We start from the raw sequence: 16,368 nt of genomic DNA on the forward strand, positions 1-16,368 counted from the left end.
AAGAAGCATGAGCCCATGCAAGATCATGGAGTGCTCTGAGGGGAATGTTTCGACAACCGTCCACAGCAGCTAGGCACGACGCTCTAAAATGTGTCTTCAACTCACGGATGAAGGAGGGAACATCATTTTAGGAACATGTTCTCAATGTGATGGTCCACTTCAACGTGGCGAAGATGAATGAGTCGAGCATCGATGAAGCCAGCCAGGTTAGCATAATTCTGGAGTCGTTACCAGAAAGTTTCCTTTACTTTGTTAACAATGTTGTTCTGAACATGGTTGATTACAACCTTGCAACTCTACTTAATGAGTTGCAAACTTTCCAATCTTTACTAAAAATTTAGGAAAGAAGGTTGGTGAGGCAAATGTTGCTTCATCATCCAAAAAGTTCCATAAAGGTTCGACCTTTAAAAAAAGTCTGCACCTTCTACTTCCAGCACCAGAAAGTGGAAGAAGAAGAAGGGTGGTAAAAGGAAGGCACCTGCTAACCCACAACTTGTTGCTCCAAAGGGTAGGCAACTAGTGAAGGTTGACAAAGGAAAGTGTTTCCATTGCGACCAGGACGGGCATTGGAAGTAAAACTACCCGAGATATTTGGCTGAGAAGAAAAAGGCCAAACAAGGTAAATGCGATTTACTAGTTTTGGAAACTTGTTTAGTGGAGAATGATAAGTCTACTTAGATTATTGACCTTGGGGCCACGAACTAGGTTTGTTCTTCATTTCAGGGAATTGGTTCCTGGCGGCAGCTTGGTGCTGGTGAGATGGCGATGTGAGTTGGAACCGAGCACGTCATCCTAGTTGTGGCAGTGGCAGGTCTCCGGTTGACTTTACATAATAGGTCTATCATTTTGAATGATGTATATGTAGTTCTCAAGTTAAAGATGAACTTAATTTCTATAAAGTCTTTACTCGAATGTAATTATCAACTTAATTTTTCTATAAATAAGGTATTTATTTCAAAAAATGGTGTCGATGTATGTTCGGCTCAACTAGAAAATAATTTGTATGTGCTAAGGTCATTAGCAACAAATTTCCTCCATAATATAGAAATGTTTAAAACTGTCGTAACTCAAAATAAGCGACTTAAAATTTCTCCTAAAGAAAATGCCCAACTTTGGCACCTACGTTTAGGGCACATTAATCTCAATAGGATTGAGAGATTGGTGAAGAATAGACTTCTAACCGAGTTAGAAAAAAATTATTTACCTGTGTGCGAGTCATGCCTTGAAGGCAAAATGACTAAAAGGCCTTTTACTGGACATGGATCAGTCGATGATGAGTTATGCATCCTTACCTGACTCGTTTTGGGGTTTTGCAGTAGAGACTGCAGCTTACCAATTTTTTGGAAATTCTTTTTCCTGAACTGTGTTCCCTCCAAAAGCATTGCCAGAACACTTTTGGTGTTGTGGAATGGTCATGAAGTCAGTTTACGTCATTTCCGTATCTAAGATTTCCTAGCACACGTACTTGAGGCTAATCCTAAGAAATTGGAACCACGTTCGAGGTATGCCTATTTGTAGGCTACCCCAAAGGAACGAGAGGAGGTTATTTTTACGATCCTAAAGAAAATAAAGAGTTTGCATCGAAAAATGCTACTTTTCTTGAGGGGGATCATATAAGGAAGCACAGACCTATAAGTAAAATCGTGTTGAATGAGCTTTCAAAGAAACTACTGAATCTTCAACAAAAGTTGTTAAAGAGTGGGCTACCTTAACAAGGGTTGTTGATGTAGGTTCATCTAGTAGGTCAAATCCACCTCAAGTGTTGAGGAAGCCTCGACGTAGTGGGGGGGTTACGAACCCACATATTCTCTATATGGGTTTAACTGAAATCCTAACTATAGTAGCTTATGGCGAGGTTGAGGATCTGTTGTCTTACAAGAAGGAAATGGAGGATGTTGACAGAGATGAATGGATCAAAGCCATGGATCTTGAAATGGAGTTTATGTACTTCAATTTAGTTTGGGATCTTGTAGATCAACCTGATGGGGTAAAACCTATAGGTTGTAAATGGATCTACAAGAGGAAACGGGATGTTGATGGGAAGGTGCAGACCTTCAAGGCTAGACTTATGGCAAAGGTTATACCCAGATAGAGGGAGTCAACTATGAGGAGACTTTCTCACCTGTTGTCATGTTAAAGTCTATTTGCATCCTCCTATCCATTGCCTCATATTATGACTATGAGATATGGCAAATGGATGTCAAGACTACTTTTCTGAATGGAAATCTTGAGGAGATCATTTATATGGTGCAGCCTGAGGGGTTCATAGTCCAAGATCAAGAGCAAAAGATTTACAAGCTGAATCGATCCATTTATGGGTTGAAACATGCATCTCGATCTTGGAATATAAGGTTTGATACTGCGATCAAATCTTACGGTTTTGATCATAACGTTGATGAGCCTTATGTCTACAAGAAGATCATCAATAGTTCGGTAGTTTTCCTAGTGTTATATGTAGATGATAGCCTACTCATTGGGAATGATGTAGGCTTACTGACTACAGTTAAGAACTGGCTAGCGACCCAATTCCAAATGAAAGATTTGGGAGAGGCTCCGTTTGTTCATGGTATTCAAATGTTTTGTGATCGTAAGAACAAAATGCTAGCACTGTATCAAGCATCATACATTGACAAGATGTTGATCAAATACTCGATGCAGAACTCTAAGAAGGGTCTATTGCCTTTCAAGCACAAAATTACATTGTCTAAGAAATAGTGTCCTAAGACACCTTAAGAGGTTAAGGAAATGAGACAAGTCCCCATACATCTGCTGTGGGTAGTTTTATGTATATGATGTTAGGTATTAGACCTGACATCTGCTATGCAGTGGGGATAATCAGTAGATATCAATCTAATCCAGCATATGATCACTAGACAACCGTAAAAAACATCCTCAAGCATCTTCGTAGAACGAGGGACTACAAGCTTGTGTATGGTTCTAAGGATTTGATCCTTACAGGATATACTGACTCTGATTTTCAGACTGATAGGGATACTCGAAAATCCACTTCAGAATCAGTGTTCATTCTTAACGAAGGAGTTGTAGTATTCCGAAGCACCAAGAAGGGGTGCATCGCAGACTCCACTATGGAGGTCGAGTATGTAACGGCTTGTGAAGCTGCTAAGGAGGCCATTTAGCTTAGGAAAATCCTGAATAGTCTAGAAGTTGTTTCAGACATGTTTAAGCTCATCACCCTTTATTGGAATAGTGGTGTTGTGGAAATTTCCCATGAGCCTAAGAGTCATAAGCGCGGCAAGCACATTGAGCGGAAATACCATATCATCTGAGAGATTGTGCATCGAAGGGACGTGATTGTCACGAAGATATCTTTGGAGCACAATGTTTCTTATCCATTTATGAAGGCTCTCATGGCTATAGTGTTTGAGGGTCACCTACAGAGTATGGGTCTATAGGACAGACCACAGCTTGACTAGGGCAAGTGAGAGATTTTATACTAGGCTTGTTTATGCCCTAGTTTATTGTTTTATGTACTTATAATTTGATTATCTTGTACACCCTACTAGCTTTAGGACAAGTGGGAGATTGTTAGTGTTGATGCCCTAAATCTCGTAGGGTCTCATAGTTTGTAAACACTTGTATGAACAAACATTTAAGTGATTAATATATGATATTTTATTCACTTCTGTCTATGAAATATATGATATTTTAGTTGAATTAACCACAATCTAATAAACTAAGTGATAACCTAAATGGTCTATAGTATATGGATAAGGTTGGATACCTTATCCTGGTGACACTACGAGTATAACCCACTTTGTCGGTGTTACAAATGTTGTAAAGTGCTACAAATAATTTGATCCTGATCATTCATGTATTAGACATGTGAGCGGGGATATTTTATACAAAGGAGTTTGTATAAGACCGGACCACGAAATGTTTGGTCTCATTATATAACGCCGTTCATAATAAAGACTTTCATTTCACTAGGATGACCATAGGTAACATGACTTTAATCCTAAGTAAGTTGTGAACTCCTGCCTATGAGGGCGGTCCTTTGATTTGCATAGATGAGAGTGGTCAGATCACCGACTCAATAAGCCTACCATTTTGGGGATTCGTCTTATTGGAGAGATGGGAATTCAACTACATAAGATGGAATTCACTTCTTTCCCGAAGCAGGGGTAAGTAGATAAATTGCTCCCTTAAGGGATGATTTCGGGTCTTGAACAATGTGGCGCCACACCCTCTCTTGGGCCGAGACGCGTTTAGTCATAGTCGGACTATGATCTATTGTTCATTAGAGGCATGTTTGGTACTTAAGGAGTTAGATGTAACTACAGGGGAAAAAAGGTAAATTAGCCTAGATGTACTTACGAGTGATTTGTGAAGGGTTATCGTACTATTGATTGGTTATATCCAATGGACAGAAATATATCTGTAGTGCGAAGTGCAGTTGTCGGTCTTTAGTGGAGTGTCCGACAATTAACGGATGGTGGATAATGTGATTAAAGAGTTTAATCAGTTATTCAGGTACCGTTGGAGCTTCAAGCTACAGGTTTATAAGGTCCTCTTGGTAGCTCAATGGATTTAAGTTGATAATCAGTTTTTAGGTTACTTTGAAATGTTCAAATTAATAAGAGAAAATTTGATTATATATGATATAAATTAAATTAATTCAGTTATATATGATATAACTGACATGATGTATATGATACATTAAAGTTTGATTGGAGGAACTAATATTTGAATATGATTCAAATATATTTTCAAAGAATAAGATTCATTATTATTAAATTTAATATAAATATGATTTATATTAAATGCCATAAAATAGAGAAAAAGAACTATGGTTTATATGTTGTGTATGATGCAATATTAAAACTATAGGTTATAAATATAATATGATAAGTTAGTTATCATATTTATTTATAATTATTAATTATTTGATAATAAATCTTTTTTCTCCATAACCATTCTTAGTGGGTAGTTATTTGGTTTAATGGAAAAAGTGGGATAAAAAAAATTGGTTTTATTATTCCACACACGAGACATCTATACGATTGACTGTAAAGAGAGTTACTACACGATCGATTCCTTTGAGAGACTAAACGATCAAGTAAACTTGTCCATGCGATAGACTAATTCGTCTACACGATAGTGTTGTTCACTACACGATCGTCTTCCTCCTCTACACCAAATTTCCCCTCGAATCAAAATTAGCCAGAATCTACCAATCCTGGATTTTCACACCAAGAATACTAAAGTAACCAAGTGGTAGTATCCCGGTTGGTTCGCGATTTTTTGCTTGCTGCTTGTTTGAGGAGTGTTCAAGTTGTTTGACGCACTCGTGAACGAGTTCGTTCGAGGGATTATCTTGAAGAACGATTCTTCAAAGGTATAATCTTTAGTTTTTGATGCATAATCTGTTTTGTATGACTATAAATGTATGCGTTCAATCACAATGGAATTTGGACGATCCGCTTCCTCTCAAAGGTTCTCTGAATAAAGTTCCTTCAATCTTGACACAAGTGTCTTAACTTACCCAAAACTTGGAACCTCATAAACAAATTTTACAATACTTTCATAATCCAACATTGTTTCACAAAAATTTTGGAGGAAATAACATTCAAAATTTGCAATCTTCATTGCATATCCTTAATGGAGTTAGGTATCAGTGTAATTTTAAAATATTAGCACTATGTTTAACAAACTACTTAGAATGTACTAAGTTCAACAAGGCCACATTTCTCCTGCTGCAATATAATTTCATCCAAATTGTACCTAATACTCGAAGTTGAGATCTCATATCATCTCTATCAATTAAGCTTAGTACAACAATGTACTAATCATTATGATCTGATCATAATGTCACAATACACTTGCTTAAATGACTTAAACTTTCGTCCAATTTCGTTTGAACATTTTTTAAAAAAACATAAGTTTTAAGTTGCTTTAGAATAAGATAGATTTATTTATAAATACTCATCTATCATACTAATGACTTATTTATGAAGTCATACTTATGCTTTCAATCATAACACAAGAAAGTCCAACATTGGCCAAGTAACCTTATCTAATAAGGTTTCAATGACACACGTGCATCAAAAGCAAGACTTTTGACGGTAATAATAATTTAACTCTAACTCTTAGAGGATTAACTGTAAGTGCCATTTAAAGCCAAAGACATGTATCCCTTTAGGAGAATAGAATTTTCTTTCTTTCTAGATTCATTAATCCTCACACCCTCTCAATTTCGTATGCAGAAGTGTTAACATTTACGCATAAAAATGTATTTATTCAAAGTTGAATACATTTTCAAAACAACTTTTGAAAACATGTTTTATCCCTAAAACTATTCATACTCCATGAAATATTTAGTGATAAACTTTGGAGAAATTGAATTTCTAAGGTGGTAAAAGCACCACATTCAACATAAATAAATAATGTTTTAATATCACTCACTACTTTAATTGAGACGAACTTTCTGTTGCCAACTAGTAGAACTATTCTACTGAATTAACTATTGGCCAAGATTTACAATTTAATTGTATAAAGAAAAATTATGATAGTGAATCATTATTCAACTATCAAGGTGTGAATCTGTATTCTCCACCAAGAACTTAGTAAATCAAATTTACTTATTCTTATTTTTCTTCCTCTTGAGGTATTCCTAAAATTCCTCATTATGTGACATTCCATACTAATTTGGATACACTTTTCTTACTAACGCTAATTATTTTCTAGGACTTAGATAATACTTAACTTTGGAGGTCATATAATTTTCCATGAGTCCAACATACAATGTGTTACATCATGATTTTGTCTTATAATCCAGGCACATCATATGTTTTCTAGACAATAAAAGTAAGTTATCACTACAAAGATTATTCATGAACACTTCATGAATTAGCTACGATTCCTTTTTAGAACATTTCCTAAATAAAACGACAAAATTACACTGTCATTATGTGTTGATGACTTTTCAAAGTAATATATTTATCAAACCCTTTGACTTATATCGATAATTAAAAAATCAAAACCTTAAAAGAAAATGACATAACTTTGAATCATATAAAACATGTTAATTGACTATATGCAATCAATTATCGATTCTTATTCAACATAGAAATTAAAAGAATGAACACAATAGATTTAATATGAATCTCATTTATATTAATTCAATTTTTCTATTGCTATGATACTCCAATGAGTTAGAATCAAAACCACTGAATAGTGATTAGTTACCATTTATTTGATCAAGAAATCATTAACTTGCTTAACAATTTCTTGTAACTGCGACCCTCTATTTTAGACCCTAGAGTTTTGTCCTAATGAGCCAACCAAAGAAAAAACTGATTGGGGCAAATCCTAAAACGATTCTATCATTTATGTAGTTCGCCTTGAAATTGACCTAATGCACAAACCATCTGAAGGAGGATGCTCCCACGGTGCCTCAAGACTATGCAAGAAGATCTCACGATTCAAACCAATAAAGGAGATCGTAGAACATGTTGAAACACATCTTCTCCCATTTACTATAAATACTTTCTCCATTAACCTTGATATTGACCCACGCAAACACCATCTGAAGGGGGGACACTGCCAGGGCGCCTCAAGACCAAGCATGAGTCTCACGGTGTAAACTTTTAGGGAGAACGTCTGTGGAAAAATAACATATCATATACATCTTTTTCCTCCCACTAAGTATTTTCAAATGAGATTTCAGTACTTTAGTAAATTAGGCTAATAAATTTATCAAAATGAATTCTTATATTGGATAGTTTAACAATATATGATTCTTGTTTATTAAACACTTTAATAACCCTATTCATTTATTGCATGCTTATAACATTATTGTCTAATTCACCTTCCAGATCGATTTCCAGGTAGGGGTGTTCCGTTTCCGCCAGCTTAAATACCCCAGCCTTATACATAACATTCCTTAGACAAAGGTTCCTTAGGCAATTATATTATAAATTTAATTTTTTTTATTTAATCCTATTAAATGGAAATTAAAATATTAAACTTATTTCTAATTGTATTAGAAATATTATTAATATAGGTCTAGATGACATTAATTTAACCTATTTTTGCATGCAATTCTTTATTATAGATTTTAATTCTAATTTCATTAAACTTATAACAGTTATTCATTAATTAAAAACTCACATGTATCTAATAAACTTTATATTATAATGTATCAAATAAATTATAGTAATTATATCATATTTAATTGGATTAAATTAATTACATCACATATAATTAATTCCCTCATTTAATTTGAAAACCTCAAATTAATCCAAAAACTGATTCTCATTAATTCCCGTTGAGCTACAGAGGGGACCTCATGGACTTGTAGCTTGAAGCTCCAACGATACTTGAATAATTAACTAAACTCCTTCAACTAAAATATTCACCATCCGTTAACTGTCAAGCACTCCACTAAAGACCGAGAGCTACACTCTTCGCACTAGATATATATATTTTTGTGCCCATTAGATATAACCAATCAACAGTACGATGACCCTTCACAAATTGCTCATAAGTATAGTTGGGCCAAAATTATTGTTTTACCCCTATAGTTACATCTAACTTCTTAATTACCATTGTTTCCTCTAATGTACAATAAATCATAGTCCAACTATGACCAATCCCTCTCGAGCTAGGAGAGGGTGTGGCGCCACATTTGTTCAAGCCCCAAAATCAGTCCTTAAGGGAGTAATTTATCTACTTACCCCGATATTGGGAAATGAGTTAATTATTTCTTGTGTAGTCGTGTTCCCAGCTCCCCAATCAGACGAATCTCTAAAATGGTAAGCTTGTTGAGTCGGCGATTTGGCCACTCATCCATACAAATCAAAGGACCACCTTCATAGGCAGTGATTCAGATCATGTTACCTATGGTCATCCTGGTGAAATGTAAGTCTCTATTATGAACGACATTATATAATGAGACTAAACATTTCGTAGTCGGATCTTATACAAACTTCTTTGTATAGAATATCCCTGCTCACATGTCTCCACATGAATGATCAAGATCAAGATCATTTGTAGTACTTTACAACAATTATAACATCTACAAAGTGGGTTATACGCGTTGTGTCACTAAGATAAGGTATCCAACCTTATCCATCTACTACAGACCATTTAGGTTATCACTTAAACATGAACCACTCGTATGTCTCTGCATATATGTTTAAGCTACAAGATAACTTTGGATGTTAGTTTATTGATTTGTGGTTAATGCAACTAATTTTGAAAAAAAAAAAACATCGCATATTTTATTACATAAATAAAATGTTTATACATTACAATTACAAACTATGAGACTCTACGAGATTTAGGACATCAACCTCAACAGAAATGTTGGTCATCCCAGCCAAGAATGCGCGTGCATGACCCGACCGGTGACCCAAGTTAACCAATTTAGTCGTTCGGGTCAAAGAGGTTCAGTTCGCGTGGTTTGGGTCCAGTTCAGGTTGTTCTGTGCGGTCCATAAGTGTTTTGGAGCTGGTTTTGATTATTATTGTAATATTTTAGGTTGTTTATTTGCTTAAAATGTCAAAACTTGTCCATATTCGTGTGTGTTTAATTATTTATGCATTGTGAATGTATGTTATAATTAAATAGATCTTGTATGTGCATATAGTATGTCATATAGATTTAAAATCCCATCATAAGAAGCATGTTGCATGCATTGAATATATGTTATAAAGAGTTATAATATATAGTATGCATGTTTAGGGTTTCAAGTGTTTGATATAAGTTTTATATTAATAATCCCGAAATGCTTGATGTATTTTATGGATGTAAAGCATATCTAAAGTTTTATAAGTTGTTATAAAATTGGGTTAGACATTTAAAATCCATAACAAAGCTAAGATGAATACTCACATAGGTTAACAACTTGTTTAAATAGTTAAAATAGGTCGTTATCTTGTAAAACTATGGTTACAAACTCAACTGGTATATAATCTTGTCTAAGGTTTGAGGTACTTAAGTTGATGTTCTACTGAACACCTCCTACCCTGGATTACGGCCGAATAATTGAGTGTTGTTAACCTGGTTTTCTGAGCATATGTGAGTGGTTTGAGGTTTAAAAATTAGTTTATCACCTAGACATCGTAGGTTAATTCCAAATATAATCGTTATACTTGGAAAATCACCTAAACTTAGGTTGTTTTAATTAGTCAGAACATACCTAAGTAAATATTTACCCAAAACAAATAGGACACTTCAGTGGGAGATTAATAACATATAGGATATGTTGTTCTTAGCTCTCATGTCCCTAAGAATTCACATTGTGAGATTCATGCTCGGCTTTGTGTCGATTATACCTCAACTGCTCCATTCGAAATGTGTTTTCATTGGTCAATAGCATGGTGAATAGGATAATTAGTTCATAGTAAGTAGGTGAAGGATATGTTTCAATGTGTCCTGCGGTTTCTTCCATTAGTTTGGATCGTGAGATTCCTATGTTGCACCTGTTTGTCAACTTTATGTGATCTACGCTAGTCGTTTTGTGGCGACTATCCCCTCGGAGGGTTGTAACTTAGGATTCAGAACAAATTAAACTCCAGGAATGGATAGGATTTCTTAGGTCGATTCCTAACCTTGACTCTCCAATTCAGTAGCATCGTTGGGGTAGCTAACCTCCAAGATCTGAAAATGGAGGGTTACACTTACAGAATTACTAAGTTTTAATAAGTTCTTGAGTGAAAACAATAACTAAATGACTATAGGAATAAGAGTTATTCTGGAGATAGTATTTAGTCAAGAATGTCTTGCTTTAGTGAAGGGGTATTTGACTGCCCCTCAATAGCAGTTATTCTGACTCACTATAATATCGTTGTAAATAAAATAATGAAATTCTAGTACATTATTAATTTACTAAAATATGATTGGGTTTAAAAGTGATTCACTAATAAGAATTTGTTCATATTTTCATAATGACTAGCTCATTAATTCAGTTATTAGCTTCTGATAAACATACTAAAGACAATTGTGCAACATGAAAATTGATTTTGAATACAATGTTGGTGATAGATGATCTAAGGTTTGTTTCAACAGAGGAGTGTCCTCCCATCCCCGGCTCAAACACAAACCAAACTGTTCGGGAGGCTTATGACAAATGGATAAAAACAAATGAAAAAGCACGAGTCTATATCTTTGCCAGCAAGCATGTGTATCATTTGATGTTTTGGCAATGAAACATGAAAGCATGCGTATTGCTAAAGAGATTATGAAATCTCTACGGGGGATGTTTGGATAGTCATCTTTCTCCATAAGACATGATGCTATGTGTGTCTTTTCTTGGAGATAAGATGACCAAAATCGAGCTCTAAGGGTTCTTTTGGTGCTTTAAGATTTTTAAAAATCTTAAAGCACCAAAAGAACCCTTAGAGCTCGAACTTTCAAACCTATATGGTCCGATGAATGTCAAGGCACAAGGAAGGTATGAATATTTCATCAGTTTTAATGATGATTATTCAAAGTACAGTCATATTTACCTAAATCATAAGTTTAAAACATAAAAGTTCAAGGTGTATAAAAACTTATTAGGTAAAATAATTAAGGCACTTTGATCAGAACGAGGTGGAATATACAGAAAATTTGAGATTTCCAGGACTATTTGATAGAACTTGGAATCCAGTAACAACTCTTTACACCTAGTGCCTCGACAGAGCGGTGTATCAGGAAGAAAAACATAACCATGTTAAACATGGTTCAGTTGTTAGATGAGCTTTTGCTTAAATGCCTAGATTGTTTTGGGGATATGCAGTAGTGACTGTTAAATACTTTTTGAATACCATTCCATTAAAAGTGTTTCTAAAACTCCATATTGATGGAACATAAAAAACGCATGCACAGCAAGAGTGATGAAATCGACAACATTCTAATTGCAATAAAAACAAGAATAAGCATGCAAAAGGGATAGAAAATACAATCTTTGAAGACTCCACCGCAATCTTCCTCTCTCGAGCTCGATCGACACCACCAACGATAAATCCCACTATTCTCCGATTGAAGAACATGGTTATGGGACCATTTTGTTAGTGAAAATAAAGGAATTTCACTATAGAAAGAAGGAGAGTAAAGAGAAATGAGATGGAAGATTTTAGGTCAAAAGTTGAGAAAACATTAGTCTTGCAAATTTCAAAAACAAAGCCTTTTGTAGAGAAAACATATGCAAAATCCCATTTTTTCATGTCTTCCACCTTAAACTCCACTAGCATGTAATCTTTAGGTGTCAATCTTGGGAAAAGCCATTTCAAAGTCCACTTAGTTAGTGGGAAAATCCAACAATTGGATTTTTCCACTAACTAATTTTTATTATTAAAAAAAATGAAATATAATTTTCAAATTTTAGAAATTATTTAATCAAAAAAATTTCAATTAAATAAAATAAATAAATTTAATACCATATATTAAATTTTGTAAGATACCTAGCTTTGATTAATCACACTAATCAAATTTAAAAAATATTTTCATGCTAATGATCAACTATACTCTCAAAAATAATTAATTAACAAATTAATTATTTAATTGTAAATTATATCTCATATAAAATACAATTTTTCCTTAAGACCGAATTTGAACATTTCAAATACTCACTTCACAGGTTGTTCGTAACCTCAACTAGGTCAAATACCGAAATACCCCTGAGTTACATCTTTTTAAGTACCAATTTCCCTCTAATGAACAATTGATTTAGGATCATAATCACTAAATCCATTCCCTCTCAGGCCAATGAGAGGATGGGGCCTCTTGTTCAAGACCTAGGATCAACCATTAAGGGAACAACCTTTCTACTATCCCTAAAATGGGTATGAGTGAATTCCATCTTGCAAATTCTATGTCTCCAACCATCTACCCGGTCTTATCCCTGAAAGGGAGACATATTGAGCAGCGACGTTGGGCTTACCCTCACCTATGCAGATCAAGGGACAATTGCGAATAAACAGGAGTTCATAGACAACTCAGGATTCAGATCCAGTTATCTAGGTCATCAAGAAGTGAATTAATCATTGTTAATAGTAAACGGAGTTAATACATAACAATGACTATTTTGTGGTCTGTCTTACACAATCTCATCGTGTAGAACACCTCCGCTCACATGTCTCTACATGAACAAACTGATCACATTGTTTATGACACTTAACATTTGTAACAATCATAAAGTAGGTCGTATTCAATAGTATCTCCAAAAATAGGTACTGAACCTAATCCAAGTACTATAGATGGTTTAGGTTATTTTACTCGAACTTGATAAAGTTTATGTCTCCACATAAAGTCCAAGTATTCATAACAATAGCCAAGGGTTTGTAGTTTATTGGATTTAGAGTTATTAAACAATCAACAACATTTGTCTGAATAAACTTCATATATATTTACTATTTACAAAACTACGAGTTTTAGGACATACAACCTAATACATATGGGATGTGGAGAGGTCATAAAAAAATTTTATGACAAGTAAAGGATGTATACATATTTCAAATTTTGAAAAAGACCGGCACATATGTTAGTATCGAACCCTAAGGTATTGGAACATTGTTCAAATAGTTTGCCTATCTGTAGGCTACCCAAAAGCAGTATACTTCTTCAACCCAGGAGAAAATCAAGTATTTGTAATCGAAAAATGCTAGTTTACATAAAGAAGTACACATGAGAGATCATCAAATATTGTATCAATTTCCATAATAGCGAAAGAATATCAATAAGAGTTATTAATTATGTTGACTCTATAACAAAAGTTGTTAAAGATAGGTCATATGCATCTTTCTCAAATAGTTGAATGTGCCTCGTAGTGGGAGAGTTGTGTGACAGCCTAATCATAACAGAAGTTTAGTCAAAACTCAAGCCACCAATATTTGGTGTTGATGTCTAGAAGCAAGAAGTTTTGGGTATAAGATGTCTTCCCTATTTGTTGACAGTTAAGAAGCGCACTGTATATTGATGTGTTTACAATGATCCTCTCGGCTAAAGTGTTTGGGGGTTACCTAATGAGACTAGGACTACGAGTTATATAATCTAGGGCAAGTGGCAGAAAAACCTATAGATATCTGATACACGGTGGGAGACAAATCATGAGTATATGATGCCTTAGTTTATTGTATTTCTTTAAAAACTCAAAAACTCAACATTATGTTTACATATATATGTCACCACTGGAGTTTTAGTCCAAGTGGAAGTTTGTTAGGTTTAATGTCTTAAAACTCGTGATTTGTAAACAATAAATTTATTCTGTTAACCAATAAAGATGTTATTGAAGTTTGATTCAATAAAGTCGTTATTGAATATATGAATTGCTCATTTCGTTTTACAAATGATCGAAATCCAATAAACTAAGATCCATGGCTATTACATGAATACTTAAACTTTATGAGGAGACATATGAGTGGATCAAGTTCGAGTAAATAGTCAAAATGGTCTATGGTATACAGATAAGGCTGAGTATCTTATTCTGGGGACACTATCGGATGTGGCCCACTTTGTAGATGTTACTGAAGGAAATCGAACACGAGGATTTCCATGAGCAACGGAAAGATCATTCCAAATTACAATCATATATGAACTTTACAATTACAGTTATAAACAGAAACATATGATTATGCATTATTTACAGAAATTACAGCATGATAATACATAAAATCAAAGACAAAAGCTATACACTTTTGTAGACTCATCGTCAAGCTCCTTGATCACGAACGCTCGATCACAGCAACACAACAACCACGAATGTTCGTCCAACATGACCGTTACACTGCACGAATACCATGCACTTGAACTCAACGATCGCCTTGGTCACGAACACCCCGAACAACACGAACGGCCTCCACAGAACCTCGACAGTGTTGAGTTGAGTATGACACCACCAAGAAAGCTACCTTGGTATTCTCGGTGTGAGAATCCAAAGGGTGGGCTCTGTGTGGACTTGGTTTGAGGCAGAAGACGGAGGAAACACCAATCGTGTAAAATGATTGAGCAAGTGGGAGATGGCAGAACCTATCGCATAGGTCAATGTCCAATCGTTTAGCAAAAGTTAAGCGATCGTCTAGCAAAAGCTATGCGATCGTTTAGCTCATCGCTTAGCTAAGTGTCTGTCGCCTACAAACACTCCACAATCATTTTCCTTATCCAAGTTGTCACTTAGTAAATCCTATTTACTTGACAACTTCCGTGAGATTATTTCCGAGAGAGAAAAATCTCAAAACACAATTTTTGCAAAACTTACTAAAATTAGGAGAACATTTTTCCTTTTATCTCACAGTTACCATGAAACCACCAATAACCTCTCACTCAATTGGTTATTAGAGAAAATGAATTAATTATCCAATAATTAATATTATTATAAATATAAATGATAACCAACTTATCATACTATATTTATAACCTATAGTTTTAATATTTCATCTCATGAAACATATAAACCATAGCTCTTTTTCTATTCCATGGTACTTAATGTAAATCTTATTTACATTAATCTTCCACTAGATGTATCTCATACATCATACCGATCATATTATATATAATCGAATTACCTCTTGTCAATTTGAATATTTCAAATCAACACCAAGAACTGATCCTCAACTGAATCCATTGAGCTACCAATGGGATCTTATGGACCTATAGTCCGAAGCTTCAACGGTATGTGAATAACTGACTAAACTATTTAGTCATGAAATCCACCATCCATTAACTGCCAGGCACTCCACTAAAGACCGAAAGTTGAACTCCCTTACCACATATATACTATATATCCATCTTAACCAATCAGTAGTTCGACAACCTTTCACAAATTGCTCGTAAGTACAGCTCGGCCAATAACCGTTATGCCCCTGTAGTTACATCTAACTCCTTAAGTACCACTGATCTCTCTAATGAATATAAGTCATAGTCCTACTATGACTGAGTCCTCTCTTTCAAAGAGAAGTTGTGACCACTACGTTCAAGCCATGGAATTAGCCCTTAAGGGAGCAATCTCTCTACTTATCCCTGCTTTGGGAAAGGAGTGAATTCCATCTTATGTATTGAGTTCCCAGCTCCAAGATCAGACAAGTCCCCAAAAAGGTAGGCATGTTGAGTTGGCAATCTGTCCACTCTCAGCTATACTAATCAAAGGACCACCCTCAAAGGCAGAAATTCCCAAAATACTCAGGATTGAGGTCGTGTCACCTATGGTCACTTAGGTGAGATGTAAGTCTCTAGTATCAACGACGTTATATACAGAGTCTAGTCATCTTGTGGTCCGGTCTTATAAAAACTCTTTGTATAGGACACCTCCGCTCGCACTTCTCCACATGAATGGTCAGAATCTACCATCTGTAGTAGTTTACAACACTTGCAAACCTCTACAAAACAGGTTGTATCTGTAGTATCACAAGGATCAGGTATCCCACCTTA

The sequence above is a fragment of the Benincasa hispida genome, chromosome 4, assembly GCF_009727055.1.
Source record: "Benincasa hispida cultivar B227 chromosome 4, ASM972705v1, whole genome shotgun sequence".
NCBI lineage: Eukaryota > Viridiplantae > Streptophyta > Magnoliopsida > Cucurbitales > Cucurbitaceae > Benincasa > Benincasa hispida.